At 41.0% G+C, this 22,659-nt stretch overlaps 1 long non-coding RNA gene across 1 annotated transcript; it reads right to left on the bottom strand.

Moving 5' to 3' along the window:
• Window positions 1–1,031: 1,031 nt before the first annotated feature.
• On the bottom strand, window positions 1,032–13,204 carry LOC125108678 (uncharacterized). The gene is made up of 4 exons (XR_007129989.1): window positions 12,640–13,204; window positions 2,373–2,415; window positions 1,659–1,713; window positions 1,032–1,237 (listed from the first exon to the last, which is right to left on the bottom strand). It is a non-coding gene; the product is annotated as an uncharacterized LOC125108678 (long non-coding RNA).
• Between the last annotated feature and the right edge of the window lie 9,455 nt (window positions 13,205–22,659).

Below are 22,659 nucleotides of genomic sequence, written 5' to 3'. Positions count from 1 at the left end.
TTGTTTCTTCTTGTTGGCAGAGATCTGGGGATTCGAACACAGAGTTGATAAAAGAGTTTTGGGATCTTAAGGGTGAAAGAGCTGCCAAATTCTGTAGAAGTTTTGGTTTCCCAAACTCTGAGAGCTGAAGAGGAGGCAGGGCTGTGCCTTGGTTCCTGAACACGGAAGACTGGTTTTTGGGTAAACTAGGTAAACTATGGCTCCGGAGTTGCCGGGTCGTTCCTTCAGAAAAGACGGGAAGGTGGGACAGGCTGGAGTTGTTGCATAATGATCCGGGGGAGCTGCTGTCCTTAGTAGAATGTTTTGCCTTCCTACAGCCACAACAGGGTAGAACAGGCTCCCGAGCCACAAGCACAGAGGAGGTGGAGGAAGAAATCCTAGCCTGTGATTCAGGCAAACAGAATTCTGTAGGACTTGATCTAAGAAATAAAGAAAAGTTTCCATTTGCTTTGAGGCAGGAAAAAGTAGGAAAAGGGAAAGGTAACGGCTATTTCACATGTGAAGTATTTTGGCCTGAGGGAGAACAATAACAACAAAAGAGGTTGTTTTCCCCAATAGCAATTACTTAAGTAAAGAATTCCTCTACGAGGAGGAGAGGAAGGTATGGGTCTCCATTCCAATCAGAAATGATCCATGGACTAAACCTTTGGACCCAGAATTTATCCCCACTGCCCAAACTATGTAAATGACTAACTAACAATCGCTCTTTTCCCTCTCTTATTCTTTCCCTCTTTCCCTCTCTACTACCTCCCTTCTTTGGTCTCTTCCTCCCTCCCTCTTAAAAGTTCTACCACCTTTGGAGCATCTGGCTAGCTCAGTTGGTAGAGCATGCAATTCTTTTTTTTTTTTTTTTATTCGATAGACAGAGATTACAAGTAGTCAGAGAGGCAGGCAGAGAGAGAGAGAGGAGGAAGCAGGCTTCCTGCTGAGCAGAGAGCCCGATGCAGGGCTCGATCCCAGGACCCTGAGACCAAGACCTGAGCCCAAGGCAGAGGCTTTAATCCACTGAGCCACCCAGGCGCCCCGAGCATGCAATTCTTGATCTCAAGAATTCAACCCCCACATTGTGGGTAGAGTTTACTTAAGACAAAAACAAAAACTTCCACCACCCAACCGCCTCCCAGAAATGACCTTCCCTGACCTTGCACATTCCAGATGTTGGAAGATCTGTTGAAGACTTCTGTCCATTGACCAGAGTGCATACTCCTGGGCCCATCCCATAGGGAGACCTGAAAAGCTGGACACAAGAGTAGGTCAATGTCACTGAAGTGATATTAAAGTACTAGTAAGGAAACCAGTAAGAATAGTGACTTAACTTAGAAAAGGAACAGCTGTCATTGTGAGGGAAGTAAAACAGTACTAGGTACCTTTCTCCTAACTCATAAAGAGTTTATTGGGGCGCCTGGGTGGCTCAGTGGGTTAAAACCTCTGCCTTTGGCTCAGGTCATGATCCCAGGGTCCTGGGATCGAGCCCCACATCGGGCTCTCTGCTCAGTGGCGAGCCTGCTTCCCCTTCTCTCTCTGCCTGCCTCTCTGCCTACTTGTGATTTCTCTCTCTGTCAAATAAATAAAGAAAATCTTAAAAAAAAAAAAAAGAGTTTATCAGTAGAGTAAGCTGAAGAGAGGAGGAATAGATAGTGAAGGTCAACTCTATTTACTGTGTCCGATTAGCTTCAGAGCAGCTCATCCTAAGATTTTCTTCCCACCGGGAAGCTGGGAGCAGAGGTAAAGAAGCTTTTAGCACCCTAATTGTTGATACCACCTCTACCTTGTTCCACCCCCTTGTTTACAGATAAGAAAACAAAGGTGAAATCATGCCTAGGATCATTAAGTTAATTAGTGGTAGAGCTCAGACTTAACCCAGGGCTCAAGTTTTTATATTTTGAACTCTACTATGCTGCCTTCACCATGGAGTAGATGAAGCTGTTGGAAAGAGCAGGAACAATCATGCGAGTAGGGAGTTGGAATAGGGGAACCAAAGTTCATAACACATATTTTTTTCCCCCAAGGGATTCTATCCAGTGTCTATGACAGGGGAAAAAGTTATCGGAACTTCCTGCACCAAACATTAGTTTCACCAAATTTCTTTCCTGATACTTTGAGTTCTACACAAAAGGAAAATTAGGCAAGAAAGCATGGGGAAAGGAAGCATAGGAAGAATTATCAATCTGTTTACATCTTTTTGGAAGTTGCTAAAAAGAATCTAGCATCTTTGGAGATGCTAGAAAGAATAAGCACATTTCTTTCATTTACATAATCTTTTTCAAATTCCCTCCCTCAACCTGTTATTAAAGTCTGGAGTTTTAAAGCAGACCCACAGTTGATTTGTCATTAGCCTTGAGCTGAAGAATAAAGGATAGGATCTTTCTGACCTGTGAGTTTCTGGATCTTTTTGAATTTTTGCTGTTTTGAAGTCTAGAGAGGCACAAAGAGAAAAGAATAAAATCAGAAAATGTTCTAGGTTAGAGAATCAAGAGCACATTTCCTCTTACAGACACAAATATTGATACAGTTGGTGTCCATAACCACAGCACAACTGGCACCCCATGCATGTATTCATAGATCATTTAATGAGTGCTTACTAAGTTCTAGGCATTAGGTGGGGTGTTAGGACTACAAAGATAAATATGACCCCTGTATTCTGGGAATTCACATTAATGGGGAAAACAGATGTCTAAACAGCTAAGTTATAATACAGTGTGGTAAATCTATAACACATAAATAATATATAAATAAATATATAACAGAAACATCTAAATATATTGATAAACAAATTTATTGAAATTTAAAGATATATTAATAAATAAATATTAACAGAAATATAAGTGTTAGAGAATAAAAGGACAGTGATTAACTGCCTGGGGGAGATGGGAAAAATTACTCAAGAAGTGGCCATTTGTACTGGAGTCTGAAGAATCAGCAGAAAGTTTTTAGGTGAAAAAAGAGCATTCCACACAAGTCAAAAGTAACATCACCAAGAAGATTATAAAGTCATGAGTGTCAGGTGCACATTTGCTAAGACAAAAGCTGAAAATAGAAGTGGAAGCCAGATTTTGCCAAATGATGGAATTTTTACTTTATCCTTTAGGTCAGAATTTCCCGATCAGTAACATAAACTCCTGAGTTTTTTGCAAGCATGTTCCAGGTCACTTTAAAGGCAGAAATTACATTTGTTACCATTTCAAATAAAACAGTTTTTATTTCTCCCTTTTGAATCATGATATCAGTCTCGGAGAGTGTATTATAAGAGCCTACATAATATTATTCATAGTATTGCCAAATGTTTTAGCTAAACAGTGTTGAATAAAAGTGTTAAAAGCAAAAATTCTCCCAAGAATGGTGGTTCAACATAAGAAAATCAATCAATGTGATACACCACATTAATAACACAAAGGGGGAAAAAGCTGGACAGTTAATCTCAACTGGGGGAGAAAAATGATTGCCAAAATCCCACAACTATTCATGATTTAATAAAAAAATAAAAACACTCAACAAATTAGGGATAGAAGGGAATTTCCTCAATATAGTAAGGGGTATTAAAGAAAAACCCATAGCTAATATCATTCTCAATAGCGAAAGCCTGAGAGCTTTTCTTTTAGGGTAGTGAACAGACAAGGAAGCTCAATTTCACTACTTTTCTTTAACATTGTGCTAGAAACTCCAACCAGAGCAATTAGGTAAGAAAAATCAAAGCCATCCTTTCCTTTGGAAAGGAAAAGTTAAACAATCTCTATCTCTATTCACAGATGACATAATCTTATTTACAGAAAATCGTAAAGAACACACACAACACACAAAAAAACCAATTAGAACTAATAAATGAATTTAGCAAAGTTACAGAATGCAGTATCAACACACAAAAATCAGTTGTATTTTTTTTTTTTTTAAGTTGGCTCCATACTGGGCCCAATGGAGAGCTTGACCTCATGACCCTAAGATCAACATAAAGATCAATATCAAGACCTAAGCTGAGATCAAGAGTTGGATACTTAGGGGTACCTAGGTGGTTCAGTCGTCAAGCATCTGCCTTCTGCTCAAGTCATGATCCCAGGGTCCTGGGATCAAGCCCTGCATCTGGCTCCCTGCTCAGCTGGAAGCCTGCTTCTCCCTCTCCCACTCCCCCTGCTTGTGTTCCCTCTTTCACTGTATCTCTGTCTGTGTCAAATAAATAAATAAAATACTTTTAAAAATAATAATAATTTAATTTTTTTAAAAAGATTGAAAATAGAAACCCTGCCTACGTTTCCAGCCTGCCTCAAGAAGTTTGGATTTATCAGCCTCCACAAATATATTAATATCAGCCAATCTTTCAATATCTCTCTCCCCTCACCCCACTGTGTATGTGTGTGTGGGTGGGTGTGTGTGTGTGTATCTATATATGTGTGTGTCTGTGTGGTGTTATAATAAAGAACACATCTGCTGTTTGTCCCAGACTCCTGACACACAGCTTCAAAAACACTGGGAATTTCCCGAGTGATAGGAATGCCTTGGTTATGCTAATGAGGTAGAAAAGAAACGTTATTTCTCCCTTTACTTTAGGAGGCTGATTAACCTTGATTCTAGAATCTGATCAAGACATTATTAGAAAGGAAAACTCACAGGTCAGTCCCTTTCATGGAAACAGACGCAAAATTCCTAAACTTAATATTGGCAAACTTGATATAACAATAAATAAAAAGGATCATGAACAGTATCACAAGCATGTTATATTTGTTTCAGGAATTCACAGTTGGTTTATTATTTTAAAAATTCATTGTAATTCAGCACTTTAATAGAATAAACAAGAAAAATCATATGAACATCTAAAGAGAGGCAGAAAAAGTGCTTGATAAAATTCAACACCCATTCATGCTAAAATTCTTAGCAAACCAGAAGTAAAAGGGAGCTTTCTTCATCTGCTAAACAATATTTACAAAAACCACACAGCAAACATTACGCATAAATGGTGAATTAAAGAAAACCTTCCTCTACATAAAAAAAGAAGAGAAAAATCCCCACTGTCTACTGAACATAGCACTGGGAATCCTACTCCAGGCAATAAAGCAAGGAAAAGAAATAGAAGTCATAGGATTAGAAAGGAAGAAATAAAGTTATCATATGCAGACAATGTGACTGTGTAGGGAATCACAAAATGCTTTTGGAAAAGCATCTATCGATCCATTTTCAGGATTGATAAGCAAATTTAGCAAGATTTTTAGATAAAAGGTCAATATAGAAAAACTTTTTTTTTGAAAAGTCCATTTTATTTTGAGGTATTTATTATTATTTTTTAAAGATTTTATTTATGGGTGCCTGGGTGGCTCAGTGGGTTAAGCTTCTGCCTTCGGCTCAGGTTATGATCTCAGGGTCCTGGGATCAAGCCCCACATCGGGCTCTCTGCTCAGCAGGGAGCCTGCTTCCTCCTCTCTCTCTCTCTGCCTGCATCTATACCTACTTGTGATCTCTGTCTGTCAAATAAATAAATAAAATCTTAAAAAAAAAAAAGATTTTATTTTTAAATAAACTCTACACCCAGTGTGGGGCTCAAACTTACTATCCCAAGATCAAGAGTCACATGCTCTACTGACTGAGCCAGGCAGGTGCCCCTAGAAAATGGCATTTAAAAGACCAGATGTTGGGGCACCTGGGTGGCTCAGTGGGTTAAAGCCTCTGCCTTCGGTTCAGGTCATGATCCCAGCGTCCTCGGATTGAGCCCCACATTGGGCTCTCTGCTCAGCGGGGAGCCTGCTTCCCTCTCTCTGTCTGCCTGCCTCTCTGCCTACTTGTGATCTCTGTCTGCCAAATAAATAAATAAAATCTTTTAAAAAATAATAATAAAAATTAAAAAATAAAATAAAATACCAGACATTGTGTCCCTCCTAATGATCATCATGACCTTTGAAATTGTCTCCCATCCCTCCAAAGAAGTAATTCTGATAAGTCTTAGACCCAACTTCCCCATTTAAAGAAATAGAGAAGAAAAATGGAACATATAAAATAACAACATGGGTATTTAATCAGTAAAATCTTGCCCGCAAAACTCTAGAGGACAAATGATCCATTTCTTTAACATATAAATGGAAAGAATAAAAGAAAGCTATGGAGGTAGGGAATCTACAAATTATAAGGAAATTAAACACACCAACCAATCTCAATATGTGAACCTTATTTAGATCTTGAGTCAAACAGACTGTAAAAAATGATTTTTATCATTTATGATACATTTAGTATTTGAATACTGATGGATATTTGATGGTACTCAAAGATTATTGCTAAATTTTTAGGCATACAATGATACTGTGATTAAGTATTTTCTCTTAAAATAGTCTTTACCTTTTCGAAACACATATTTAATTATGAGTGAAATTATGTTACCCGACATTAGCCTCAAAACAATGTCAGAGTTGAACCTGGGTTACGGAATCATGAAGATTCATTATGCACTTTTTTTTAAAAAGATTTATTTATTTATTTATTTATTTGACAGACAGAGATCATAAGTAGGCAGAGAGGCAGGCAGAGAGGGAGGAAGGGAAGCAGGCTCACCGCTGAGCAGAGAGCCCAACTCAGGGCTCCGCTGGATCCCAGGACCCCCTGGGATCATGACCTGAGCAAAGGCAGAGGCTTTAACCCACTGAGCCACCCAGGTGCCCCTTATTATGCACTTCTATGTGCTTTTGATATGTTTAAAAATTTCCTTAAAATGACAAAAAATTATTTACTATAGCTCCAAAAATCCCTCTTTATTGAAAGCTAAATATTATTAAAAGAAATTAAAAAGGCCTAAATAAAGGGAAAGACAAACACATTCATGGATCAGAAGACTTATCATTTTTACTATATTAATTATCTTTAAACTGACCTATAAATTCAGTGCAATTCCAATAAAAATCCTGCATATTTTTGTGTGACAATTAACAGGATAATTTAAAAATACAGAAATGCCAATGACTTGGGATGCCTGGGTGGCTCTGTCAGTTGAGTGTCCAACTCCTGGTTTTGGCTTGGGTTGTGATCCTGCATTGGGCATTGCACTTAGTAGGAAGTTGCTTGAGATTCTCTCTCTCTCGCTCTCCCTCTGCCCCTCCCCCAGCTCGCACGTGGGCACATGCTCTCTAAAATAAATAAAATAAATCTTAAAAAAAAAAAGAAATGCCAATGACCTAGAATAACTAGACAGTTTTGAAGAAGATCAAAGTTGTAAGACACAACCAAACTTCAAGACTTACTACAAAGTCACATTAATAAAGACAGTGAAGTACAAGGACAGACAGACCAATGTAACAAAATAAAGAGCCCTGAAATTGACCCACACATGTGTACATTTATATGATTTATGACAGGGTCATCAATGCAATTGAAAGAGAAAAAGTGGTGGTCTTTTCAATAAATGTTGCCGGGAGAAACGACTGGAGTTTAGAGTGTGATGGTGAGGTAGTCGTATACTTAGTGTGTGTGACCTACACCCTAAGTGTAGGGTCAGATTTAAAATTTTGGTATTTTGTTCATCATAAAGTTTCCACATTAATTTTTATTTTTAAATAACATTGTATTAAATATTACCTTGTTTACTAAGCTTTTTGATGCCCCTTAAATTTTGTGCCCAAGGTGATTGGCTCTCTAATTTCACCCAGTCCCCGGCTTCCTGGAGGGATTGGATAATTCTACGGGAGGAAAAAAGAACTTTTTTTTTTTAAATATTTTATTTATTTATTTGACAGACAGAGATCACAAGTAGGCAGAGAGGCAGTCAGAGAGAGGAGGAAGCAGGCTCCCTGCTGAGATCATGACCTGAGCCAAAGGCTGAGGCTTTAACCCTCTGAGCCACCCAGGTGCCCCAGAAAAAAGAACTTTGATCCCTACCTTATACCATACACAAAAAAGTAATTTGAGATGGATCATAGGCCTTAATGTAAACGAAAAAAAAAGGTGGTGGTGGGGCTTCTAGAAGAAACATAGAAGACTATTAGCACAGCCTGGGGGCAGGCAAAAATTTCTTACACTGGAAACGACAAAAAAGCCCTGAGCATAAAAGCAAAAACTGATATATTGGATTTCATTAAAATCAAGAACTTCTGTTCATTAGCACACCACTGTGAGTGAAAAGATAAGCCACAGTGGGAAGATTTATTTTTAGTACCTATATCTGACCCACAATTCATGTCTATAATATTTAAAGAGTTCCTACAAATTAGTAAGTAAAGATTGACAATCCAACCATTAAAAATGGGCCCGAAAATTGAACAGGAAGGTCACAAAAGAGGATTTTCAAATGACCAACAAACATACGAAGTTTCTCAATATCATTAGTAAACATGGAAATGCGCATTAAAAACTACAATGCAATGCCAAACACACTACCTAGAGTAGCTAAACTTAAAAAGATGGTCAATGTCAAGTGTTAACAAGAATGTGGAGAAACTAGAATTCTCCTACTCTACTAATGGAAGTATGAATTGGTATAATTACTTTAGAGAACTGTTTGGTATCATCTACTAAAATTAAACATACATAGCACATGGCCAGGCATATTTCCAACAGAAACAGGGTTCCACATCAACAATGTATCTTTACAATTAACATCTTGAAGCTTTATCTTACATTTTATAGACACTTTATATACATTTTAACTAAAACATAACTGACTTTTTGAAATGCAATATGCAAGAAGGAAGTTTTTTTTTTATTTCTTAAATTTTAACTCCTGCATAGTTAACATACAGTGTTATATTCAGTTTCAAGTATATAATACAGTGACTCAACAGTTCTATAGATTACTCGGAGCTCAAGATACTCTTATGGTGCCTGGCTGGCTCGGTTGGTAGAGTGTGCCACTCTCGATCTTGGGACTGTAGGTTTGACCCCCGTGTTATGTATAAAGATTACTTTAAAAAAAAAATCTTCAAAAGAATAAAGATAGTATACTCTTAATCTCCTTCACCTATTTCATTCATCCTCCCACCCACCTCCCCTCTGGTAACCATCTGTTTGTTTTCTATAGCTAAGTCTGTATTTTGGTTTGTCTTTCTCATTTTTTCTTTTGTTCATTTGTTTTGTTTCTCAAATGGCACATGTGAGTGAAATCATATGGAATTTGTCTTTCTTTGACTGGCTTATTTTGCTTAGCATTACACTCTCCTGATCCACCTGTGCTGTTGCAAATGGCAAGATTTCAATCATTTTTATGGCCAAATAATATTCCATTGGATCTGTATATCACATCATCTTTTTCCATTCATCTCCCAATGGTTGTATAATTCTATTTTTATAAGGTTCAAACGAGGCAAAATTAATCCATGACTGAAGACATCAGAATAGAGATTGCCTCTGGGTGGGAGGAGAACAGACTGGAAAGGATCATGAATGAACTCTCTAGGATTATGGCAGTATTATAAGCTTGATTGGGGGTGCTAGTTAATAGGTGTATAAATTTATCAAAACTCATCAAACTGTACGTTTAAGATCTATGCATTTTGCTGTTTACAGTTATGCCCGAATGAAAAGTGTACTTGACAAAAAAGCTTTTTTTAGATATATATGTACTAAGAAATTGTATTAATTATGTAGCAAGGTTACAATGAGGAATTGACACTATATATCCTTCCGGGAAAGGAACGAATGTTTGCGTCCCCAAAGAGGGTAGCCAGGCCTTTGTTCTTAAGGACTTAGTTTTCCCAATCCACAGCAAGGAGTTACGTCTCGCCTGCTGAAAAATTGGCAAGAACCTAAAAGACACCCCTCATATAAGACTAAACCTGTGGAGGATTTTAAAGGGAATGGTGCCAGAGGCCTAGTATTTGGTGTTTCCAGGGTGGAGAAGAACAGGCAGCCGGCTTCCTGGTACAGAAACAATGCTGCAGCTGCAGTTATGCTGGAATAATGAGGCCCTGAGCCTGGTGGGATTTAGGTCCTCCTGGTCCTAGGATCTCAGAGATGGTAGACTGGGAGTCTTGACAAAGGTCTCTGTGACCAAGCTTGGCACATTGGAACTGAGCCACAGTTTTTGCCTTCAGATGGCAAAGATGAAAAGCAAGTTATTCCCATGGTTTAAGGACCTAACCCTCAGGGCACCTGGGTGGGTCAGTTGGTAGAGTGTCTCTTGATTTGGGGTCATGTCCTGATCTGAGAGTCATGGGATCAAGCCCCACATTGGGCTCCATGCTCAGTGGGAAACCGACTTGAGGTTTCTCTCTCTCTCTCTCCCTCACTGCCCCTCCCCCCTGCTTCTACACACGCTCTCTCTAAATAAATAAAAATAAAATCTTTGTTTTTAAAAAAAGGACCTGACCTTCCGCCATTTGGGATAAACTGCAAAAGCTCCAGAATTCCCAGACAATACAAAGGTTTGGGGAGGAAAAACAGACCTTGGGCTTTTTTGCCAACCTAGGTGATAGGAGGCTTAAAGCAGATTATACTCGATGTAGACAAGGAACTGTATTTGCCCTTTCTTATACCTAAGTGTTCTGGAACAATTCACACCTGTTAAAGTCAATTAACTTTCATGCCTCACCTGTTACATGGGGAAAAGTGGGCATTTGTCTTTCCCTCTTAAAGATGTTAAAATGAACTTTGCAACTTTAAAAAAATGCTGCTTTAAAATGAAAATATTATATACCCAATGTCACTTATCATGTATTATGAAAAAGAGATAAAGCAATGTATAAATTCCCAAGGGGTTGACAAATTTTGACAACGAAAGTTTTGAGGGTCAGAACAGGCTGGGAAAAGCTGCTGCAGGTGGTCGGATGCTGAGAGATTTTGTTTGTTCCGTCAGTTTTGGCGGAGTGACACAGTCAGCCATGGGAAGCTCTGTGTGTGTAGTTTCTCTTCCATAAAGCCAGGGCTATGTTCTATGCTCTAGGCTGGAAAAAGTGTGTAGGAGACCAGCTAGCATACCATAAATAGATGAAGTCCTAGTGAAGACAGTAATACTCAAGTGGGAGTGCTGTGTTTGAGAGATGTTTCTGAGAAAAAAAAACATTGAAAGGAACTTTCTGGCCAAATATATTGATAACTAGATCTACCTCCAAGATCTAGAGTATAGGCTAATGCTGTCCAATAGAATTTTCTATGATGATGGAAATATCCAAGATCTGCTCTGTCCAATGTGCTAGCCTCTAGCCACATGTGATACTTGAAACTTCCACAATATGATTAAGGAACTGAATTTTAAATTTTATGTAATTTTGATTAATTTAAATTTGAATGGCCCCACGTGGCCAGTGGATACCGGACTGGATAGTACAGGTCTAGACAATTAATTTGAGCGGCAAGGTGAATATCTCCACATAAATTTACAAGCACTTCAAATGGCATAGTTAATTTTCAGCCTCCTACCACACAACTTCTGCCTAATGTTTCCTATGTTGTTCAAAATGCCATCATCTTGTCAGAGTTAAAATTGAAAAGTCATTTATTCAATTCACAAACACCAAAGGAACACTTATTAAATGTCAGGCAGGATACTAGGCATAGGGAATACAAAGATGAATATAGACCATGTAGGAAAACAGTGATAATATTTATAATTAACTCTTGTATTTGAGGTCCAATCAGGAATAAAACCAGACCCAGTCCCTTCCCTCTGCTTTACTTTTCACATCCAAACTATTGTCACAATAGCCCCCTGAGGGCAAAGATTTTTATCCCTTCCATTTACCGCTGTATCCATAGAGCCTAAAGGAGTGCCTTGTACAGGGTGGTGGTGGTGGGTGGTCAACATCTGAGGAACGAATCCATGCTTCTCCTACCATCCTGCTTTAATTACCTTTCCCTCCTTCCCACTACCTCGTTAACAGTCTCCAACTGGCTTAGCTACCCAGACAACTGCCATAGACACTTACTGAAGTTATTTTAAAGTTTCACTTTCAAACTGTGGTCCTGAGCCACCCAGGCACCCCTTGACATCTTTCCATTGCATATAGAATGAATACACACACACACACACAAACACACACACACACACACATATATATATACACACACACACACACAAACTCTTCAGTCTGGCATTGAAAGCCCTCTACAATGTCACCTCTGTCAATTTTCCAGATTTTCCTCTCACTGACCTCCCTATACTTCTACATTCCAACCACATAGGTGTCCTCTCTTCAAACACATCCAACACTCTTCAGTTTCCCCTGCTTTTCCCCAATCCATTGCTTCCAACTGGAAAGTCTTCCCTACTTTCTTCCACCCACCCTATCCATCTTCAAAGCCCTTCCCTTCTTCTGAAGCACAATTCAAAACTGAGCTCCCCCGGAGGCATTTTCTAGATCCCCCTGCTTCAAAAGACTGCCTCCAACCTCTTCAGCAGTATTTATACTTCTATTAACTCTTATCATTTTCTCTTTCATTATGTATATATCCATCTGTCTCCCCAGGTTCGCCTAGAGCTCCTAGAGGGTGGGGTTGGGGTTTTATTTTTCCTCAATGTCTAGCACGCCACCATATATAATAGGAGCTCAAGGTTTGTTGAAATAAACTGAAAGGAACAGGATTGAGCATGATTTACACTTATAGGAAGACATCCACAGGCACTGTCTCAACTCCCCTCTTCCCCCACCCAGTTCCTCCCCTGGCCCAAGACGTCGGAGTTTCCAGTGCTTCCGAGGCAGGGACGGGGAGCAGTGGATTTCCAGGGAAGGTTGCATCACATACCTCTGAGGCTCTCTTGGCTGCCACCTGCTCCCTGCTCTGTCTCCCAGAGAAGAGCAGCCAAAGCCCCCAAACGAGGAAACCAAATAGTAGTAGAAGGCTGACGCATGATGGAGGCGGTATGGCCAGCCCCCAAATCGGTGCCATTTCTCAACCCCCTGCCCCTCTCAGCCAAACAATATTACCCCTCAAGGTTGTGACTCCATATGACATCACAATGGTCATTGCAAGGTAAACCTGACAGGGCCCAGCCAATGTGCGAGCTGCTTGGGTCTCTTCTCTGAGAGGTGTCCATCAGAGGCCCCTTCCTGCAGCTGCCCATGGGCTCTGCCTTGGCAGCCAATGCTCAGGGAAGACCTCCTTTAGCATTCTACTAGGATTGGGTTGGACAAGTTGGCATAGAGCATATGGAGGCAAGATTTCAAAGGAGCAGCCCCTCCAAAGGGCTAGTCTTGTCCTATAAGCATCTTCTCTGGAATCATTCACTCCCTAGAGGTCCAGGTCTGCTGTCATATGTTCCCAATCACGAATTAGAATACTGAGGCAAGTACATTTAGGAAAGCTAGGCTATCTTAAGTACAGATACAGATACTCTCAGGAAATGTGATTATATATGGTTTCCTAACTCCAAAGTTTGACACATTTCTTAGTTGCTATAGCATTGAAACAGAGAAGAGATGTCACTTAGGGAGATTAAATGATCTTAGAGGATCACTCAACTCCAAAATCCATAGTCTCATTTTCTAGAAGATTTATTATGTCATTATACCCAGAGTTAACTGGATTCTCTATGGGTAATTCACTGTAACAAAATTTACAAAGAATCAACTTATGCTATACTAAAGATGAATAAAACTGGCCAGGGTATTTTTTTTTCTTGTAGGAATATTAATTTGGAAGATCAATTCAATTAAATAACTATTGAATAGCAGGCACTGTTTTTGAAAAAGACAATGATGGTATCTCACCTTACAGAATTTTCAACCCACTGGGGTAGCCAAAGTAATATTCTCAGTAAGCCCATCATCAAGGAAGTGGTTAAAAAACACATGATATATCCATATTATGAAAGGCTTTGCAGTCACTATAGAGATTATAAAGAATGATACTTGATAGGCTGAGCACACCTTCCGTGGCAGGTTACTCATATATGCCAGCCTGGAGTTCTAAGGTTAGGGGTGGAGGTACAGTTTTGGTTCGAAGAACACGTGTGTACAATTTGACAAACACTTTTAAAAAAGGATTTTATTTATTTATTTGAGAGAGAGTGAGAGAGAGAGGAGTCTCTAAGCAGGGGGAGGGGCAAAGGGAGAGGGAGAAGCAGGCTTCCCTCTGAGCAGAGAGCCAGACACAGGGCTTAATCCCAGGACCCCAGGATGGTGACCTGAGCCAAAGTCAGACGCTTAAGCAACTGAGCCACCCAGTCGCCCCACTTTTTTCTCTATGTGTTTAAAAATGTATTCCTTGGGGGTATCTGGGTGGCTCAGTGGATTAAGCCTCTGCCTTCAGCTCAGGTCATGATCTCAGGGTCTTGGGATCAAGCCCCGCATCGGGCTCCTTGCTCAGTGGGGAGCCTGCTTCCCTCCCTCTCTCCCTGCCTCTCTGCCTACTTGTGATCTCTGTCAAAGAAATAAATAAAATCTTTTTAATAAATGTATTCTTCAAAATCTCAAAAAAAAATGTATTCTTCATGTCTTGAATATTCACTCACCATTATGTTTGAGTTATCCACGCTACTCTGTACCTCAGGGATTCATTTTTAGTACTTCATTGCATGGCATAACCATTGCATAACTCACTTTTTTCTTTTTCAATTTAAACTCAATTAGCCAACATATAGTACGTCATTCGTTTCAGATGTAGTGTTCTGTGATTCATCAGTCATTGCATAACTCATTTATCTATTACGATATTGATGGACATTTGTTTTCCATGTTTGGCTGTTATAAACAATGCTGTTAAAAACATCCATGTCCTTGTATCTTCATGGATATATATTCTTGTTTCTCTATGGCCATGGCTCTTAAGCTTTAACATACATCAGAATCACCTGGACAGTTTGTAAAAACACAGACTGCTGGGCCCTATCCCTAGAGTTGCTGATGGATTGAGTTTGGAGTAAAGCTCAGGAACTTGGCATTTCTAAGAGGTTTCCAGCTGTTGCTGGTACTGTTGGACCAAGGACCACACTTTAAGGACCCCTGCTCTACAGTATCAACCAAGGAGTGGAATGGCTGGGTTATAAAGTATGTGTAACTTAAGCTTTAGGAGACAGTGCCAAACTGTTTTCTCCGGAGTGGCTGTGTCAATAGCTCCCCCAGTGGTGAACGGCAGTTCTTCCTGCTCCATTTTCCTGCCGACGTGTGGTATTGGCAGGCTGTTTCCGTTTAGCCAATCTGGTGTATGTGGTAACAGTATTCCATTGCTTAACTTCAATCTCTCCGGTTACTAATAATTACTAACTTGTGAACACATTTTCATGAGTTAATTGGGCATTTTGTTTTTCAACATAATGCTGCATTCCAGCTGCTAATATTTTGTTTAGGATTTTTGTTCCCTACTTTCATGAATGAGGCCATCCTGTGATTTTTCTCTCTTGTTCTGTGTTTGTCAGGCTTTTGGTATCAAGGTCAGGCTAGACTCCTGAGTTGGGGAATATTTCCTCTTTTTTTTTTTTTTTTTTTTAAAGATTTTTTATTTATTTATTTGACAGAGAGAGAGATCACAAGTAGACGGAGAGGCAGGCAGAGAGAGAGAGAGAGGGAAGCAGGCTTCTTGCTGAGCAGAGAGCCCGATGTGGGACTCGATCCCAGGACCCTGAGATCATGACCTGAGCCGAAGGCAGCGGCTTAACCCACTGAGCCACCCAGGCGCCCCTATTTCCTCTTTTTTTAATGCCTGAAAATGTTTGCATAAGATTGAAACTATTTGAGGGGCGCCTGGGTGATTCAGTGGGTTAAAGCCTCTGCCTTCGGCTCAGGTCATGATCTCAGGTCCTGGGATCGAGCCCCACAACGGGCCCTCTGCTTGGCAGGGACCTCCCTCCCCCTCTCTCTCTGCCTGCCTCTCTGTCCCCTGTGATCTCTGTCTGTCAAATAAATAAAATCTTTAAAAAATAAAAGATTGAAACTATCTGATTCTTCAACTTTTGGTATAATTTGTCAACAAAGCCGTACAAGCTTGGAGTTTCGAGTAAAGATTTTTTTCTTAAAGATTTTATTTATTTACTTGACAGAGATCACAAGTAGGCAGAGGCGCAGACAGAGAGAGAGAGGGAGAAGCAGGCTCCCTGCCCAGCAGAGAGCCAATGCGGGGCTCGATCACAGGACCCCGGGACCATGACCCCAGCTGAAGGCAGAGGCCTTAACCCACTGAGCCACCCAGGCACCCCTGAATGAATATTTTTGACCAAAGATTTCATTTATTTGAAGGTTATAGTGCTATCGAGAATTTATAAATATTTTTAAATACTTTATTATTTATTTTTAAATCAGAGAGAGAGTGATCACAAGCAGGGCGAGCTGCAGGCAGAAGGAGAAGCAGGCTCCCCACTGAGCAAGGAGGCCCATGTGGGACTCGATCCCAGGACCCTGAGATCATGACCTGAGTGGAAGACAGCAGCTTAATCACCTGAGCCACCCAGGAATCCCAAGAGTTTGTAAATTTTTTTGAATCTTCTTTGGTGAGTTATATTTCCTAGTAATTTTTTCTGTTTAATCTACATTTTCAAATATATTAACATAAAATTTTTCAAATGCAGAACTGTCTTCTTGTTTTTATGATATTGGTTATTTGAGTCTTCTTTTTTCTCTTATCTTTGATCTTGCTAGAGATTTGTTGATTTTATTTTATTTTTTTAAAGATTGCATTTATTTGAGAGAAAGAGTGAGTACGAGGGGGGAGGGAGGGGCTTAGGGAGAGGAAGAAGCAGATTCCCTGCTGAGCAGAGATCCCCGCTGTGGGGCTCCACCCCTGGACCCCAGGATCAGGACCTGAGCCTGAGGCATCTGTTTAATCAACTGAACCCCCCAGGCACCCCATGTTTTGTCGATTTTAATTAATAATTTCAAAGAGCCAACCTTCTGTATGTTTGCTTTCCATTTCAGTCATTTCTCCCTTTGTCTTTATTATTTCCTTACTTCTGCTTTCTTTTTTGCCCCAGTTTTATTGAGATATAATTGACAATTCTACTTTCTTTGGATTTATTTGGCTGGGTTTTTTTTTCTAACTTCTTGAGATTAATGCCAAGATCATTCACTTTTAATCCTTTTTCCCTAATATAGGCATTTGAGAGTATAAATTTTCTCCTAAATACTACTTTAGTTTTGTTCTGTAAGTTAGGACACACAGAATTTTTATCATTCTGTTCCAACTATTTTCTAATTTCTATGATGATTTCTTTGATCCATGCATTATTCAGTAATTCATTTTAAGTTTCTAGACATATGGAGATTTTTCAGTTATCTAACAAAGTTGGACTGTGGCCAGAATATATACTTTAATTTCACTCCTTTAAATTGTTCTAAGACTTTATTCCCCATTTATGGTCAGTTAAAAAAAATTCTCTGTCTGCTTAAAAATTCTGCAGGTGTAGAAAATAGTCTCTTCGGGGGGCACCTGGGTGGACCAGTCAGTTAAGCGCTGAACTCCGATTTGGGCTCAGGTCAGGATCTCAGGGTCCTGGGTGGGGAGTCTGCTTGGGAGTCTCTCTCTCCCTTTGCTTCTGCCCCTCCCCCTGCACCTGCGTGTGTGTGTGTGTGTGTGTGTGTGTGTGTGTGTGTGCGCGCGCGCTCTCTCTCTCTCTCTCTCTCTCTCTCGTCTCTCAAAGAAATAAACCTTAAAAAAAAAAGTCTCTTCAGAGTTTCCTCTTCTGCCTGGGGTTGGGGGGATGTCTCTATGACCATTCGGTCAATTCTGTTCATCTCCATGTTCAAATCTATATTATTCCTAAACTTTTGTCTGCCTTTTGTCCACCAATTACTACGACAAGTATGTCAAATTTCTCATCACGATTGTCGATTTGCTTATTTCTCCTTTGAATAGCGAGAATATCTGCTTTATGTATTTGTAAGTTTTGTTTAAAATCATCATTTATTCCTGGCGAATCAAGGCTCGTATCACTGTGAAGACCGTCTTTATCTCTAACACTTTTGGCCTTTAGCTCTTTTGTCGGATACTAGTACTGCTTTCGCGATTTTCTTTTGATTGGTACTTGTAGAGTGTATCTGTTCCCATTCTTTCAACCTTTCTATACCTTTTTAATATTGGATAAATAAAAAAATCTAAATATATGCTATTGGCAAGAGACACGTCTAAAACAAATAGATTTTAATTGGAGCACTGATAAGAGTAGGCAATTAGCTGGACAGGGGCTGGAGGCAGGGATGGTGATAAGGAGGTTACACATTAGAAGCCTGGGGGCACGACATCCTGACGTTGTGGCTTCCAAGTCCCCTGGGCTGACAGACAAGAGCCACAGGTGCAGAACAAGCCACTCTCCTCTTCCACCTCTGCCCCAGGGTAACCCCTAGACTCATTACAATATATTTGTGATGGGGTTTTAGCCCCCCACTCCCCATGGGGGAAACCTGCCCTGATGGTTCAGGGACAAACTGTGTAGGATCAAAAACTAACCTCCCGGGGCGCCTGGGTGGCTCAGTGGGTTAAAGCCTCTGCCTTCAGCTCAGGTCATGATCCCAGGGTCCTGGGATGGAGCCCCACATCTCTCTGCTCAGCAGGGAGCCTGCTTCCCCCTCTCTCTCTGCCTTCCTCTCTGCCTACTTGTGATCTCTCTGTCAAATAAATAAATAAAAATCTTAAAAAACAAACAAACAAAAACCTAACCTCTCTCAACCTCTGGGAGGACTCTCTCAAAGGATTGGACACAGCCTCCATTAGAGGCTGACCAAAGTATGACGCAAGACCCCCTCCACCCCCCACCCAACACACACACACACACACACACACACACACACACACACACAGAAAAGACTCCTATAGCCTCAGGGCGGTTGCCTTCTCTGAGCCTTCCCCCTTCTCCCACCTTGAGAATGTACCGTCCTCAATAAACTGCTTTGTGCTTACTACTTTCTTCTCTCCTTATTTAACTTCAAGTTAGTTAACATATACTGTATTATTAGTTTCAGGGTAGAGTTTAGTGACTCATCAGTCACATATAACACCCAGTGCTCATTATATCATGTGCCCTCCTTAATGCCCATCCCCCCACCCCAACCCCAACTGTCTTTATTAGAGCACGGATCCTCACAGAAATCTTTCGTGGGGAATCCAAGAACCAAGACCTCCACTCACACAGCACAGACTGTCCCACCCCAAACAGCATGCCCTCCATTTCCAGTCCCATTACACATCCCATTCTATTTAATGCAGTTACTAAAACATTAGGATCAAAATTACCCTTTTACGAGGCACTTTCTATTTCATCCTGTTTTATATTTCTTTTTCTCTCATTTCTTGCCTTTTAGTTGGATAACAAAGTATTTTTAATTAATTACTCCATTTTTTCCTTTACTATGTGGAAGTTCAGTTCTGTTTTTGTTCTTTCGGTACAAGGGTTGACAAACTGTTCTGTGGGTCAAGGCTAGCCTGATGCCTGTTTTTGTAAATAAAGATTTACTGGAACCCAGCCACACTCATTTTACTTATTGTCTCTGCTCTCATGCTACAACGGCAAGCAGTTACAATGCCAACCATAGGGGGTTTGCAATGACTAAAATATTTACTATCTAGCCAACCCCATTTTTTAAAAGATTTTATTTATTTATTTGACAGAGATCACAAGTAGGCAGAGAGACAGGCAGAGAGAGAGGGGGAAGCAGGCTCCCCTCTGAGCAGAGAGCCCGAAGTGGGGCTCGATCCCAGGACCCTGGGATCATGACCTGAGCTGAAGGCAGAGGCTTTAACCCACTGAGCCACCCAGGCGCCCAGGAATTTTATTTTCTTAACAAACTCTATTTTGGAATAATTTTAGATTTACAGAAAAGTTGCAAAGGGAGCCCAGTGAGTTCCCATCCGTCCTTCACCCAGTTTCACCCAATGTTAACATCTTATAGAACTTTGGTACACGTGTCAAATCTATGTGATTAACACTGGCACATTTACTTTTAACTGAGTGCCAAACTTCATTCAGATTTCACCAGGTTTTCCACTAAAGTCCTTTTTCTGTCCAGCATCCAACCTAGGGCCCACACTGGATGTAGCTGTCATGCTTCTTTAGTCACCTCTGGTCTGTGACAGTTTCTCCGACCGTGACAGTTCATAGGAGCACTGGCAGGCAGGTTCTTACATTTGGGTTTCTCTGTTTTCTGGAGGCTTAGACCGAGGTTATGTACTTTGGGAAAAATACCACAGAGGCGACATGACCTTCTCATTACATCGTCTCAGGTAGTACATGATAGCAGCTGGTGTTTTGAATCTTCATTACTTGGCCAAGGTACTGAGTGCCTGCCAGGTTTCTCCCCAGTGAAGCTATCATTTTTCTCTTTCCATACTCTGTTCTTTGGAAGCGAGCCCCTATGTATAGCCTACGTTGGAAGGAGAAAGGGGTTGTTAAGCTCCATCTCTTGCAGTGGGGTATATCTACCTATATTATTTGGAATTCTCGTGTAGGGAAGATTTGTTTCCTCCTCTAATTTATTTATTCAATTATTTTGTTATATCAGTATGAAGTTATGCATACTTATTTTGAACTCTGTGTTATAGTCCAGTCCAACATTATTTCGTTTGTTGCTCAAATTGTTCCAACGTTGGCCACTGGGAGCTCTCTCAGGTTGATTCCTATGTCCCTTTGATATGACCTGATTCTTTTGTTTTTGTGGGCGCTTCTTTACTTTCTGGCATTACAAGATGCTCCTGGTTCCCTTTTCTGTATCTTCCTCCCATGACAGAGCACACCAGCCTCTAGTTTATAAGTAAGCCCAAATCTTCTCTCCTCCAGGATGGAAGCATTTCACACCTCCTAGATTCAGTGCCTGGGATTTGACCCCCTCCCTGTCCAAACCATAGCTGAATTTGGATTGGATCTTAGACATTTTGCTTTGCTTTAGGGCCCATCACTGGAGTCCTATTGAGGCCCCATGATCTCCTACCTGGTCCCAATGTCTTCTTTCAGCCTTGCTGTCCCATGTGGCTGGCCCTAGCCTAATATTCAAGACCACCCATGTTCTGAAAAGAATGACTGATTGAGAGGAGAGATCCTGGGCTCCAGTTTTTAATATATTAAGTTTGAAGTATATGCAATATCTAAATATCTCCCACCCTTCACCTCTTATTTTTGATTGAGCAAATGAATATAGCAGGAAATTGTTTCTTTCATTTTCCACAATCCAACCCAATCTTCTGGGATAGATCCTTTCATCGATTCAGCAGAATTACTGCCTTGCGTTGATAATAGATTACAGCTTTTTTAACCTCAGAAGTTTGCTTTATTCAAAATAATGGTAAATCTTGTCGCCCTACCATTTGTCTCTGGATAATTCTAAAAAGTCTTTGAACGGCTTTAGCTCTGCCTAGAGGTCAGGTTCCATTGACAATGACCTGACTCTCTGATATTGGAACCACACATCAGTCCGAGTGTCCAAACATTCCCAGGTTTTCTTTGGAAGTTCCCTCACCCCACCCCAACCTCCTTTCTTTTTTTTTTTTTAATATTTTATTTATTTATTTGAGAGAGAGCATGAGAGGGAAGAGAGTCAGGGGAAGAAGCAGACTCCCCACTGAGCAAAGAGCCCGATGTGGGACTTGATCCTGGGACTCAATCCTGGGACTCCAGGATCAAGTCCTGAGCTGAAGGCAGTCATTTCACCAACTGAGCCACCCAGGCAACCCCCCAACCTCCTCTGTTCCAAAATTTTCCTTGAATCTTGGCCTACCCCGTAATCTCCCCAAATAAGCCTGTTTTTTAATCCATTTCAACTCTCTCTGTCTTGTATTGGAATTGTTCTTTTGTGCTTGTGAATTCTTAGGGGGTGGGGATCAGACCTTAGCCATCTTTGTCTCCTCCAGCTGCTACTCCATCAAGTTCGTTATACCTGAACATCACACACAACTGAACCAGACTTGAACTGACTTGATACTACTGCACCATCCAAGTACTTGGCAACAGAGCACAACAAAACACCCTCTGGACTTCTAGAGTCCTCCTGCATCCAGCATTGGGGAAATCGGACCCTGAACCATATCCATCCCACATCTGGGAGCGAGGCTACGGCAGGCCTGCATCATCAACAGCATCAACGGGGTACTCTGCCCTCTCCCGTGCTAGAGAGCTGGGTACCTCTTCTGACGACCCTGCTCACGATGCCAAGAAGAAAGAGGAATTGACCCAATGAAAACAAGCAGGAGAGTTCTAGGTAAAGAGAAGCAGAAATCTTTTGCAGGACCCTTTCCTCACTTTACCCATCTTGAGCTATGGAGTTCGGAAGATGCATTTGTGGAGGATGAAAACCAAAGGGATGAAACTGAAAAGTCAGGGGAGTGGTGGTTGAAGAAAGTGGCCCTGGTTAAGGATCTCAGGTCCAACGTAAATGCCAAAGTATGACAGGGAAAGAGCGCTCCCCGATCGAGGCTGGAGGCCCCCAGACATTTTAGGGGCGCTTACAGCTGCCTTTACAAGGCTGGTGACTCTATTCTCATAAAACCATAATCTGTTTGGCTCCTTAGCGGTCACCCTACAGCCTGAAGTTTCCAGGGAGCTCCAGAGCTTTTCCCTGTGTACTTCTCGGGCACAAGGGGGAGCCAGCGCTCTTTTATCAGAGTCCTACGCCCTAGGCACTGAAGGGCTGGAATGGGTCTGCGATGGGCAAGGTTTGCCTTCCCCGTGTCCAAACAGCCGAAGCTGAGGTCTAAAATGGACGGACCCGGGTTTCTAGTGTTCGTCGCACCCCACCACCAGAGGCTGTTCAACACCCCCAGAGTTCCTTATGTCCCCCTTACAAACTAGGGCAGGGGAAGCAGCTCTCACTTCAGGGTCTACTCTGTGGATGTAGCTTTCTAGTGATGAGG

The sequence above is a fragment of the Lutra lutra genome, chromosome 9 (assembly GCF_902655055.1).
Source record: "Lutra lutra chromosome 9, mLutLut1.2, whole genome shotgun sequence".
In the NCBI taxonomy this organism is placed as follows: Eukaryota; Metazoa; Chordata; class Mammalia; order Carnivora; family Mustelidae; genus Lutra; species Lutra lutra.
Note: the sequence above shows the minus strand (reverse complement) of the source record. Positions and strands in the feature narration are given on the sequence as shown.